This window comes from Gossypium hirsutum, chromosome D09 (genome assembly GCF_007990345.1).
Source record: "Gossypium hirsutum isolate 1008001.06 chromosome D09, Gossypium_hirsutum_v2.1, whole genome shotgun sequence".
NCBI lineage: Eukaryota > Viridiplantae > Streptophyta > Magnoliopsida > Malvales > Malvaceae > Gossypium > Gossypium hirsutum.
Window position 1 is genome coordinate 16,139,146 of NC_053445.1, and position 12,528 is coordinate 16,151,673.

General features: G+C 37.2%; 8 non-coding genes and 9 pseudogenes across 8 annotated transcripts; all 17 read right to left on the reverse strand.

Annotated features, from left to right (window-relative positions):
* Positions 1–101: 101 nt before the first annotated feature.
* On the reverse strand, positions 102–220 carry LOC121221266 (uncharacterized; annotated as a pseudogene).
* A 381-nt stretch (positions 221–601) lies between these two features.
* Positions 602–720, reverse strand: LOC121221367 (5S ribosomal RNA). The gene has a single exon (XR_005918758.1). It is a non-coding gene; the product is annotated as a 5S ribosomal RNA (ribosomal RNA).
* Positions 721–1,510: 790 nt separating this feature from the next.
* On the reverse strand, positions 1,511–1,629 carry LOC121221280 (uncharacterized; annotated as a pseudogene).
* Positions 1,630–2,008: 379 nt separating this feature from the next.
* On the reverse strand, positions 2,009–2,127 carry LOC121221538 (5S ribosomal RNA). Its single transcript, XR_005918928.1, has one exon. It is a non-coding gene; the product is annotated as a 5S ribosomal RNA (ribosomal RNA).
* Positions 2,128–2,916: 789 nt separating this feature from the next.
* Positions 2,917–3,035, reverse strand: LOC121221225 (uncharacterized; annotated as a pseudogene).
* Positions 3,036–3,411: 376 nt separating this feature from the next.
* Positions 3,412–3,530, reverse strand: LOC121221396 (5S ribosomal RNA). The gene has a single exon (XR_005918788.1). It is a non-coding gene; the product is annotated as a 5S ribosomal RNA (ribosomal RNA).
* A 487-nt stretch (positions 3,531–4,017) lies between these two features.
* On the reverse strand, positions 4,018–4,136 carry LOC121221226 (uncharacterized; annotated as a pseudogene).
* A 377-nt stretch (positions 4,137–4,513) lies between these two features.
* Positions 4,514–4,632, reverse strand: LOC121221397 (5S ribosomal RNA). Its single transcript, XR_005918789.1, has one exon. It is a non-coding gene; the product is annotated as a 5S ribosomal RNA (ribosomal RNA).
* Positions 4,633–5,422: 790 nt separating this feature from the next.
* Positions 5,423–5,541, reverse strand: LOC121221289 (uncharacterized; annotated as a pseudogene).
* Positions 5,542–5,922: 381 nt separating this feature from the next.
* Positions 5,923–6,041, reverse strand: LOC121221886 (uncharacterized; annotated as a pseudogene).
* A 784-nt stretch (positions 6,042–6,825) lies between these two features.
* On the reverse strand, positions 6,826–6,944 carry LOC121221294 (uncharacterized; annotated as a pseudogene).
* Positions 6,945–7,325: 381 nt separating this feature from the next.
* On the reverse strand, positions 7,326–7,444 carry LOC121221368 (5S ribosomal RNA). Its single transcript, XR_005918759.1, has one exon. It is a non-coding gene; the product is annotated as a 5S ribosomal RNA (ribosomal RNA).
* A 487-nt stretch (positions 7,445–7,931) lies between these two features.
* Positions 7,932–8,050, reverse strand: LOC121221292 (uncharacterized; annotated as a pseudogene).
* Positions 8,051–8,429: 379 nt separating this feature from the next.
* LOC121221609 (5S ribosomal RNA) lies at positions 8,430–8,548 on the reverse strand. Its single transcript, XR_005918996.1, has one exon. It is a non-coding gene; the product is annotated as a 5S ribosomal RNA (ribosomal RNA).
* A 959-nt stretch (positions 8,549–9,507) lies between these two features.
* Positions 9,508–9,626, reverse strand: LOC121221700 (5S ribosomal RNA). The gene has a single exon (XR_005919087.1). It is a non-coding gene; the product is annotated as a 5S ribosomal RNA (ribosomal RNA).
* Positions 9,627–10,383: 757 nt separating this feature from the next.
* On the reverse strand, positions 10,384–10,502 carry LOC121221249 (uncharacterized; annotated as a pseudogene).
* A 1,762-nt stretch (positions 10,503–12,264) lies between these two features.
* Positions 12,265–12,383, reverse strand: LOC121221682 (5S ribosomal RNA). Its single transcript, XR_005919069.1, has one exon. It is a non-coding gene; the product is annotated as a 5S ribosomal RNA (ribosomal RNA).
* Between the last annotated feature and the right edge of the window lie 145 nt (positions 12,384–12,528).

A 12,528-nucleotide genomic window follows, 5' to 3' on the forward strand; every position in this document is an offset into this window, starting at 1 on the left:
AACGTTTGAAATTATTTATTTCGCATAACGCAAATAACTAATTAGTTACACCATATTTAGAAACTTTAACTAAAAAAAAACTTTTATGAAATAAGATTTGAGAGGTGCAACACTAGGTCTTCTGAGAAGGTCACCCATCATAGTACTACAATCCCACAAGCACGCTTAACTACGGAGCTCTAATGGGATCTTGTGCATTACTACTGGTATGATCACACCTGTCAAATCTTACGGAATCTATATATATAAAGGCTGCCCCCTTTGCACTTGCACCACAAATTTGAATGCAAATTCAACCAAATAATGTTTCAAATTATTTATTTCGCAAAATGCAAATAAGAAATTAGTTACACCACGTTTAGAAAATTCTACTAAAAAAAACATTATATGAAGTAAAATGGGAGGGGTGCAACACGAGGACTTCCAATGAGGTCACCAATCCAAGTAGTACTCTCGCCCAAGCACGCTGAGCTACTCTCGCGCAAATTCGGCCAAATCATATTTTATATTATTTATTTCGCAAAATGAAAATAAGTAATTAGTTACACAACATGTAGAAAAATGCAAAAAAAAAAACAACTTTAGATAAAATAAAACGAGAGGGGTGCAACACGAGGACTTCCCTGGAGGTCTCCCAACCTAGTACTAACCTCGCCCAAGCACACTTAACTGCGGAGTTCTGATGGGATCCGGTGCATTAGCGCTGGTATGATCGTGCCCGTCAACTCTTGCGCAATCTATTTATATAAAGGCTGCCCCTTATCACACTTGCGCCTCGAATATGAATGCAAATTAGACATAATAACGGTTGAAATTATTTATTTCGAAAAACGCAAATAACTAATTAGTTACACCACGTTTAGAAAATATAATTAAAAAAAACTTTATATGAAATAAAATTAAAAAGGTGCAAAACGAGGACTTCCTAGAAGGTCACCCATCATAGTACTACTTTCCCGCAAGCACGCTAAACTATAGAGTTCTGAAGGGGTCCTATGCATTACTGCTGGTATTGTCACACCCGTCAACTGTTACGCAATCTATTTCTATAAAGGCTGTCCCTTATCACACTTTCAACTCGAATTTGAATGCAAATTCGACCAAATAATGTTTGAAATTATTTATTTCGCAAAACGCAAAAACTAATTAGTTACACCACAGTTGGAAACTTTAACTAAAAAAAACTTTTTATGAAATAAAATTTGAGAGGTGCAACCCGAGGTCTTCCTGGAAGGTCACCCATCATAGTACTACTATCCCACAAACACGCTAAACTACAGAGTTCTGATGGGATCTTATGCATTACTGCTGGTATTGTCACACCCGGCAACTCTTACGCAATCTATTTATATAAAAGCTGCCCCTTATCGAACTTTCGCCTCGAACTTGAATGCAAATTCGACCAAATAACGTTTGAAATTATTTATTTCGCATAATGCAAATAACTAATTAGTTACACCACATTTAGAAACTTTAACTAAAAAAAAACTTTTTATGAAATAAAATTTGAGAGGTGCAACCCGAGGTCTTCCCAGAAGGTCACCCATCATAGTACTACTATCCCACCAGCACGCTTAACTACGGAGGTTTGATGGGATCTTGTGCATTACTACTGGTATGATCACACCTGTAAAATCTTACGCAATCTATATAATTAAAGGCTGCCCCCTATTGCACTTGCACCTCAAATTTGAATGCAAATTCAACCAAATAATGTTTCAAATTATTTATTTCGCAAAATGCATATAAGTAATTAGTTACACCACGTTTAGAAAATTCTACTAAAAAAAACATTATATGAAGTAAAATGGGAGGGGTGCAACACGAGGACTTCCCAGGAGGTCACCAATCCAAGTACTACTCTCGTCCAAGCACGATTAGCTACTCTCACGCAAATTCGGCCAAATCATATTTTAAATTATTTATTTCGGAAAATGAAAATAAGTAATTAGTTACACCACATGTCGAAAATGCAACTAAAAACAACTTTATATGAAATAAAACGGGAGGGGTGCAACACGAGGACTTCCCTGGAGGTTTCCCAACCTAGTACTAACCTCGCCCAAGCACACTTAACTGCGGAGTTCTAATGGGATCCGGTGCATTAGCGCTGGTATGATCGTGCCCGTCAACTCTTGCGCAATCTATTTATATAAAGGCTGCCCCTTATCGCACTTGCGCCTCGAATATGAATGCAAATTAGACCAAATAACGTTTGAAATTATTTATTTCGAAAAACGCAAATAACTAATTAGTTACACCACGTTTAGAAAATATAATTAAAAAAACTTTATATGAAATAAAATTAGAAAGGTGCAAAACGAGGACTTCCCAGAAGGTCACCCATCATAGTACTACTTTTCCGCAAGCACGCTAAACTACCGAGTTCTGAAGGGATCCTATGCATTACTGCTGGTATTGTCACACCCGTCAACTGTTACACAATCTATTTCTATAAAGGCTGTCCCTTATCACACTTTCACCTCGAATTTGAATGCAAATTCGACCAAATAATGTTTGAAATTATTTATTTCGCAAAACGCAAAAACTAATTAGTTACACCACATTTGGAAACTTTAACTAAAAAAAAACTTTTTATGAAATAAAATTTGAGAGGTGCAACCCGAGGTCTTCCCGGAAGGTCACCCATCATAGTACTATTATCCCGCAAACTTGCTAAACTACAGAGTTCTGATGGGATCTTATGAATTACTGCTGGTATTGTCACACCCGGCAACTCTTACGCAATCTATTTATATAAAAGCTGCCCCCTATCGAACTTTCCCCTCGAACTTGAATGGAAATTCGACCAAATAACGTTTGAAATTATTTATTTCGCATAACGCAAATAACTAATTAGTTACACCACATTTAGAAACTTTAACTAAAAAAAACTTTTTATGAAGTAAAATTTGAGAGGTGCAACCCGAGGTCTTCCCAGAAGGTCACCCATCATAGTACTACTATCCCACAAGCACGCTTAACTACGGAGGTTTGATGGGATCTTGTGCATTACTACTGGTATGATCACACCTGTCAAATCTTACGCAATCTATATATATAAAGGCTGCCCCCTATTGCACTTGCACCTCAAATTTGAATGGAAATTCAACCAAATAATGTTTCAAATTATTTATTTCGCAAAATGCAAATAAGTAATTAGTTACACCACGTTTAGAAAATTCTACTAAAAAAATTATATGAAGTAAAATGGGAGGGGTGCAACACGAGGACTTCCCAGGAGGACACCAATCCAAGTACTACTCTCGTCCAAGCACGCTGAGCTACTCTCGCGCAAATTCGGCCAAATCATATTTTAAATTATTTATTTCGCAAAATGAAAATAAGTAATTAGTTACACCACATGTAGAAAATGCAACGAAAAACAACTTTATATGAAATAAAACGGGAGGGGTGCAACACGAGGACTTCCCTGGAGGTCTCCCAACCTAGTACTAACCTCGCCCAAGCACACTTAACTGCGGAGTTCTAATGGGATCCGGTGCATTAGCGCTGGTATGATCGTGCCCGTCAACTCTTGCGCAATCTATTTATATAAAGGCTGCCCCTTATCGCACTTGCGCCTCGAATATGAATGCAAATTAGACCAAATAACATTTGAAATCATTTATTTCGAAAAACGCAAATAACTAATTAGTTACACCACGTTTAGAAAATATAATTAAAAAAAACTTTATATGAAATAAAATTAGAATGGTGCAAAACGAGGACTTCCCGGAAGGTCACCCATCATAGTACTATTATCCCGCAAACTTGCTAAACTACAGAGTTCTGATGGGATCTTATGAATTACTGCTGGTATTGTCACACCCGGCAACTCTTACGCAATCTATTTATATAAAAGCTGCCCCCTATCGAACTTTCCCCTCGAACTTGAATGGAAATTCGACCAAATAACGTTTGAAATTATTTATTTCGCATAACGCAAATAACTAATTAGTTACACCACATTTAGAAACTTTAACTAAAAAAAACTTTTTATGAAGTAAAATTTGAGAGGTGCAACCCGAGGTCTTCCCAGAAGGTCACCCATCATAGTACTACTATCCCACAAGCACGCTTAACTACGGAGGTTTGATGGGATCTTGTGCATTACTACTGGTATGATCACACCTGTCAAATCTTACGCAATCTATATATATAAAGGCTGCCCCCTATTGCACTTGCACCTCAAATTTGAATGGAAATTCAACCAAATAATGTTTCAAATTATTTATTTCGCAAAATGCAAATAAGTAATTAGTTACACCACGTTTAGAAAATTCTACTAAAAAAAATTATATGAAGTAAAATGGGAGGGGTGCAACACGAGGACTTCCCAGGAGGACACCAATCCAAGTACTACTCTCGTCCAAGCACGCTGAGCTACTCTCGCGCAAATTCGGCCAAATCATATTTTAAATTATTTATTTCGCAAAATGAAAATAAGTAATTAGTTACACCACATGTAGAAAATGCAACGAAAAACAACTTTATATGAAATAAAACGGGAGGGGTGCAACACGAGGACTTCCCTGGAGGTCTCCCAACCTAGTACTAACCTCGCCCAAGCACACTTAACTGCGGAGTTCTAATGGGATCCGGTGCATTAGCGCTGGTATGATCGTGCCCGTCAACTCTTGCGCAATCTATTTATATAAAGGCTGCCCCTTATCGCACTTGCGCCTCGAATATGAATGCAAATTAGACCAAATAACATTTGAAATCATTTATTTCGAAAAACGCAAATAACTAATTAGTTACACCACGTTTAGAAAATATAATTAAAAAAAACTTTATATGAAATAAAATTAGAATGGTGCAAAACGAGGACTTCCCAGAAGGTCACCCATCATAGTACTACTTTCCCGCAAGCATGCTAAACTACATAGTTCTGAAGGGATCCTATGCATTACTGCTGGTATTGTCACACCCGTCAACTGTTACGCAATCTATTTCTATAAAGGCTGTCCCTTATCACACTTTCACCTCGAATTTGAATGCAAATTCGACCAAATAATGTTTGAAATTATTTATTTCGCAAAACGCAAAAACTAATTAGTTACACCACATTTGGAAACTTTAACTAAAAAAAAAATTTTATGAAATAAAAGTTGAGAGGTGCAACCCGAGGTCTTCCCGGAAGGTCACCCATCATAGTACTACTATCCCGCAAACACGTTAAACTACAGAGTTCTGATAGGATCTTATGCATTACTGCTGGTATTGTCACACCCGGCAACTCTTACGCAATCTATTTATATAAAAGCTGCCCCCTATCGAAATTTCTCCTCGAACTTGAATGCAAATTCGACCAAATAACGTTTGAAATTATTTATTTCGCATAACGCAAATAACTAATTAGTTACACCACATTTAGAAACTTTAACTAAAAAAAAACTTTTTATGAAATAAAATTTGAGAGATGCAACCCGAGGTCTTCCCAGAAGGTCACCCATTATAGTACTACTATCCCTCAAGCACGCTTAACTACGGAGGTTTGATGGGATCTTGTGCATTACTACTGGTATGATCACACCTGTGAAATCTTACGCAATCTATATATATAAAGGCTGTCCCCAATTGCACTTGCACCTCAAATTGGAATGCAAATTCAACCAAATAATGTTTCAAATTATTTATTTCGCAAAATGCAAATAAGTAATTAGTTACACCACGTTTAGAAAATTCTACTAAAAATTCATTATATGAAGTAAAGTGGGAGGGGTGCAACATGAGGACTTCCCAGGAGGTCACCAATCCAAGTAGTACTCTCGCCCAAGCACGCTAAGCTACTCTCGCGGAAATTCGGCCAAATCATATTTTGAATTATTTATTTCACAAAATGAAAATAAGTAATTAGTTACACAACATGTAGAAAATGCAAAAAAAAAAAACAACTTTGGATGAAATAAAGCGGGAGGGGTGCAACACGAGGATTTCCCTGGAGGTCTCCCAACCCAGTTCTAACCTCGCCCAAGAAAACTTATCTGCGGAGTTCTGATGGGATCCGGTGCATTAGCGCTGGTATGAACGTGCCCGTCAACTCTTGCGCAATCTATTTATATAAAGGCTGCCCCTTATCGCACTTGCGCCTCGAATATGAATGCAAATTAGACATAATAACTGTTGAAATTATTTATTTCGAAAAACACAAATAACTAATTAGTTACACCACGTTCAGAAAATAAAATTAAAAAAAACGTTGTATGAAATAAAATTAGAAAGGTGCAGAACGAGGACTTCCCAGAAGGTCACCCATCATAGTACTACTTTCCCGCAAGCACGCTAAACTACAGAGTTCTGAAGGGATCCTATGCATTACTGCTGGTATTGTCACACCCGTCAACTGTTACGCAATCTATTTCTCTAAAGGCTGTCCCTTATCACACTTTCACCTCGAATTTGAATGCAAATTCGACCAAATAATGTTTGAAATTATTTATTTCGCAAAACGCAAAAACTAATTAGTTACACCACATTTGGAAACTTTAACTAAAAAAAACTTTTTATGAAATAAAATTTGAGAGGTGCAACCCGAGGTCTTCCTGGAAGGTCACCCATCATAGTACTACTATCCCGCAAACACGCTAAACTACAGAGTTCTGATGGGATCTTATGCATTACTGCTGGTATTGTCACACCCGGCAACTCTTACGCAATCTATTTATATAAAAGCTGCCCCTTATCGAACTTTCGCCTCGAACTTGAATGCAAATTCGACCAAATAACGTTGGAAATTATTTATTTCGCATAATGCAAATAACTAATTAGTTACATTTAGAAACTTTAACTAAAAAAAACTTTTTATGAAATAAAATTTGAGAGGTGCAACCCGAGGTCTTCCAAGAAGGTCACCCATCATAGTACTACTATCCCACAAGCACGCTTAACTACGGAGGTTTGATGGGATCTTGTGCATTACTACTGGTATGATCACACCTGTCAAATCTTACGCAATCTATATATATAAAGGCTGCCCCCTATTGCACTTGCACCACAAATTTGAATGCAAATTCAACCAAATAATGTTTCAAGTTATTTATTTCGCAAAATGCAAATAAGTAATTAGTTACACCACGTTTAGAAAATTCTACTAAAAAAAACATTATATGAAGTAAAATGGGAGGGGTGCAACACGAGGACTTCAAATGAGGTCACCAATCCAAGTAGTACTCTCGCCCAAGCACGCTGAGCTACTCTCGCGCAAATTCGGCCAAATCATATTTTAAATTATTTATTTCGCAAAATGAAAATAAGTAATTAGTTACACAACATGTAGAAAATGCAAAAAAAAAAACAACTTTAGATAAAATAAAACAGGAGGGGTGCAACACGAGGACTTCCCTGGAGGTCTCCCAACCTAGTACTAACCTCGCCCAAGCACACTTAACTGCGGAGTTCTGATGGGATCCGGTGCATTAGCGCTGGTATGATCGTGCCCGTCAACTCTTGCGCAATCTATTTATATAAAGGCTGCCCCTTATCGCACTTGTGCCTCGAATATGAATGCAAATTAGACATAATAACGGTTGAAATTATTTATTTCGAAAAACGCAAATAACTAATTAGTTACACCACGTTTAGAAAATATAATTAAAAAAAACTTTATATGAAATAAAATTAGAAAGGTGCAAAACGAGGACTTCCCAGAAGGTCACCCATCATAGTACTACTTTCCCGCAAGCACGCTAAACTACAGAGTTCTGAAGGGATCCTATGCATTACTGCTGGTATTGTCACTCCCGTCAACTGTTACGCAATCTCTTTCTATAAAGGCTGTCCCTTATCACACTTTCACCTCGAATTTGAATGCAAATTCGACCAAATAATGTTTGAAATTATTTATTTCGCAAAACGCAAAAACTAATTAGTTACACCACATTTGGAAACTTTAACTAAAAAAAAACTTTTTATGAAATAAAATTTGAGAGGTGCAACCCGAGGTCTTCCCAGAAGGTCACCCATCATAGTACTACTATCCCACAAGCACGCTTAACTACGGAGGTTTGATGGGATCTTGTGCATTACTACTGGTATGATCACACTTGTCAAATCTTACGCAATCTATATATATAAAGGCTGCCCCCTATTGCACTTGCACCTCAAATTTGAATGCAAATTCAACCAAATAATGTTTTAAATTATTTATTTCGCAAAATGCAAATAAGTAATTAGTTACACCACGTTTAGAAAATTCTACCCAAAAAAACATTATATGAAGTAAAATGGGAGGGGTGCAACACGAGGACTTCCCAGGAGGTCACCAATCCAAGTACTACTCTCGTCCAAGCACGATTAGCTACTCTCACGCAAATTCGGCCAAATCATATTTTAAATTATTTATTTCGCAAAATGAAAATAAGTAATTAGTTACACCACATGTAGAAAATACAACGAAAAACAACTTTATATGAAATAAAACGGGAGGGGTGCAACACGAGGACTTCCCTGGAGGTCTCCCAACCTAGTACTAACCTCGCCCAAGCACACTTAACTGCGGAGTTCTAATGGGATCCGGTGCATTAGCACTGGTATGAACGTGCCCGTCAACTCTTGCGCAATCTATTTATATAAAGGCTGCCCCTTATCGCACTTGGGCCTCGAATATGAATGCAAATTAGACCAAATAACGTTTGAAATTATTTATTTCGAAAAACGCAAATAACTAATTAGTTACACCACGTTTAGAAAATATAATTAAAAAAACTTTATATGAAATAAAATTAGAAAGGTGCAAAACGAGGACTTCCCAGAAGGTCACCCATCATAGTACTACTTTTCCGCAAGCACGCTAAACTACCGAGTTCTGAAGGGATCCTATGCATTACTGCTGGTATTGTCACACCCGTCAACTGTTACGCAATCTCTTTCTATAAAGGCTATCCCTTATCACACTTTCACCTCGAATTTGAATGCAAATTCGACCAAATAATGTTTGAAATTATTTATTTCGCAAAACGCAAAAACTAATTAGTTACACCACATTTGGAAACTTTAACTAAAAAAAAACTTTTTATGAAATAAAATTTGAGAGGTGCAACCCGAGGTCTTCCCGGAAGGTCACCCATCATAGTACTACTATCCCGCAAACATGCTAAACTACAGAGTTTTGATGGGATCTTATGAATTACTGCTGGTATTGTCACACCCGGCAACTCTTACGCAATCTATTTATATAAAAGCTGCCCCCTACCGAACTTTCCCCTCGAACTTGAATGCAAATTCGACCAAATAACGTTTGAAATTATTTATTTCGCATAACGCAAATAACTAATTAGTTACACCACATTTAGAAACTTTAACTAAAAAAAACTTTTTATGAAGTAAAATTTGAGAGGTCACCAATCCAAGTACTACTCTCGTCCAAGCACGCTGAGCTACTCTCGCGCAAATTCGGCCAAATCATATTTTAAATTATTTATTTCGGAAAATGAAAATAAGTAATTAGTTACACCACATGTAGAAAATGCAACGAAAAACAACTTTATATGAAATAAAACGGGAGGGTTGCAACACGAGGACATCCCTGGAGGTCTCCCAACCTAGTACTAACCTCGCCCAAGCACACTTAACTGCGGAGTTCTAATGGGATCCGGTGCATTAGCGCTGGTATGATCGTGCCCGTCAACTCTTGCGCAATCTATTTATATAAAGGCTGCCCCTTATCGCACTTGCGCCTCGAATATGAATGCAAATTAGACCAAATAACATTTGAAATTATTTATTTCGAAAAACGCAAATAACTAATTAGTTACACCACGTTTAGAAAATATAATTAAAAAAAACTTTATATGAAATATAATTAGAAAGGTGCAAAACGAGGACTTCCCAGAAGGTCACCCATCATAGTACTACTTTCCCGCAAGCATGCTAAACTACAGTGTTCTGAAGGGATCCTATGCATTACTGCTGGTATTGTCACACCCGTCAACTGTTACGCAATCTATTTCTATAAAGGCTGTCCCTTATCACACTTTCACCTCGAATTTGAATGCAAATTCGACCAAATAATGTTTGAAATTATTTATTTCGCAAAACGCAAAAACTAATTAGTTACACCGCATTTGGAAACTTTAACTAAAAAAAAACTTTTTATGAAATAAAAGTTGAGAGGTGCAACCCGAGGTCTTCCCGGAAGGTCACCCATCATAGTACTACTATCCCACAAACACGTTAAACTACAGTGTTCTGATGGGATCTTATGCATTACTGCTGGTATTGTCACACCCGGCAACTCTTACGCAATCTATTTATATAAAAGCTGCCCCCTATCGAAAATAATGTTTGAAATTATTTATTTCGCATAACGCAAATAACTAATTAGTTACACCACATTTAGAAACTTTAACTAAAAAAAAACTTTTTATGAAATAAATTTCAGAGATGCAACCCGAGGTCTTCCCAGAAGGTCACCCATCATAGTACTACTATCCCTCAAGCACGCTTAACTACGGAGGTTTGATGGGATCTTGTGCATTACTACTGGTATGATCACACCTGTCAAATCTTACGCAATCTATATATATAAAGGCTGCCCCCTATTGCACTTGCACCTCAAATTTGAATGCAAATTCAACCAAATAATGTTTCAAATTATTTATTTCGCAAAATGCAAATAAGTAATTAGTTACACCACGTTTAGAAAATTCTACTAAAAAATCATTATATGAAGTAAAGTGGGAGGGGTGCAACACGAGGACTTCCCAGGAGGTCACCAATCCAAGTACTACTCTCGCACAAGCACGCTGAGCTACTCTCGCGCAAATTCGGCCAAATCATATTTTGAATTATTTATTTCGCAAAATGAAAATAAGTAATTAGTTACACAACATATAGAAAATGCAAAAAAAAAAACAACTTTGGATGAAATAAAGCGGGAGGGGTGCAACACGAGGATTTCCCTGGAGGTCTCCCAACCCAGTACTAACCTCGCCCAAGAAAACTTAACTACGGAGTTCTGGTTTGATCGTGCCCGTCAACTCTTGCGCAATCTATTTATATAAAGGCTGCCCCATATCGCACTTGCGCCTCGAATATGAATGCAAATTAGACATAATAACAGTTGAAATTATTTATTTCGAAAAACGCAAATAACTAATTAGTTACACCACGTTTAGAAAATATAATTAAAAAAAACTTTATATGTAGTAAAATTAGAAAGGTGCAAAACGAGGACTTCCCAGAAGGTCACCCATCATAGTACTACTTTCCCGCAAGCACGCTAAACTACAGAGTTCTGAAGGGATCCTATGCATTACTGCAGGTATTGTCACACCCGTCAACTGTTACGCAATCTATTTCTATAAAGGCTGTCCCTTATCACACTTTCACCTCGAATTTGAATGCAAATTTGACCAAATAATGTTTGAAATTATTTATTTCGCAAAATGCAAAAACTAATTAGTTACACCACATTTGGAAACTTTAACTAGAAAAAAACTTTTTATGAAATAAAAGTTGAGAGGTGCAACCCGAGGTCTTCCCGGAAGGTCACCCATCATAGTACTACTATCCCGCAAACACGCTAAACTACAGAGTTCTGATGGGATCTTATCAATTACTGCTGGTATTGTCACACCCGGCAACTCTTACGCAATCTATTTATATAAAAGCTGCCCCCTATCGAACTTTCGCCTCGAACTTGAATCCAAATTCGACCAAATAACGTTTGAAATTATTTATTTCGCATAACGCAAATAACTAATTAGTTACACCACATTTAGAAACTTTAACTAAAAAAAAACTTTTTATGAAATACAATTTGAGAGGTGCAACCCGAGGTCTTCCTAGAAGGTCACCCATCATAGTACTACTATCCCACAAGCACGCTTAACTACGGAGGTTTGATGGGATCTTGGGCATTACTTCTGGTATGATCACACCTGTCAAATCTTACGCAATCTATATATATAAAGGCTGCCCCCTATTACACTTGCACCTCAAATTTGAATGCAAATTCAACCAAATAATGTTTCAAATTATTTATTTCGCAAAATGCAAATAAGTAATTAGTTACACCACGTTTAGAAAATTCTACTAAAAAATCATTATATGAAGTAAAGTGGGAGGGGTGCAACACGAGGACTTCCTAGGAGGTCACCAATCCAAGTACTACTCTCGCCCAAGCACGCTGAGCTACTCTCGCGCAAATTCGGCCAAATCATATTTTGAATTTTTTATTTCGCAAAATGAAAATAAGTAATTAGTTGCACCACATGTAGAAAATGCAAAAAAAACAACTTTATATGAAATAAAACGGGAGGGGTGCAACACGAGGACTTCCCTAGAGGTCTCCCAACCTAGTACTAATGTCGCCCAAGCACACTTAACTACGGAGTTCTGATGGGATCCGGTGCATTAGCGCTGGTATGATCGTGCCCGTCAACTCTTGCGTAATCTATTTATATAAAAGCTGCCCCTTATCGCACTTGCGCCTCGAATATGAATGCAAATTCGACCAAATAACATTTGAAATTATATTTTTCGAAAAACGCAAATAACCTATTAGTAACACCACGTTTAGAA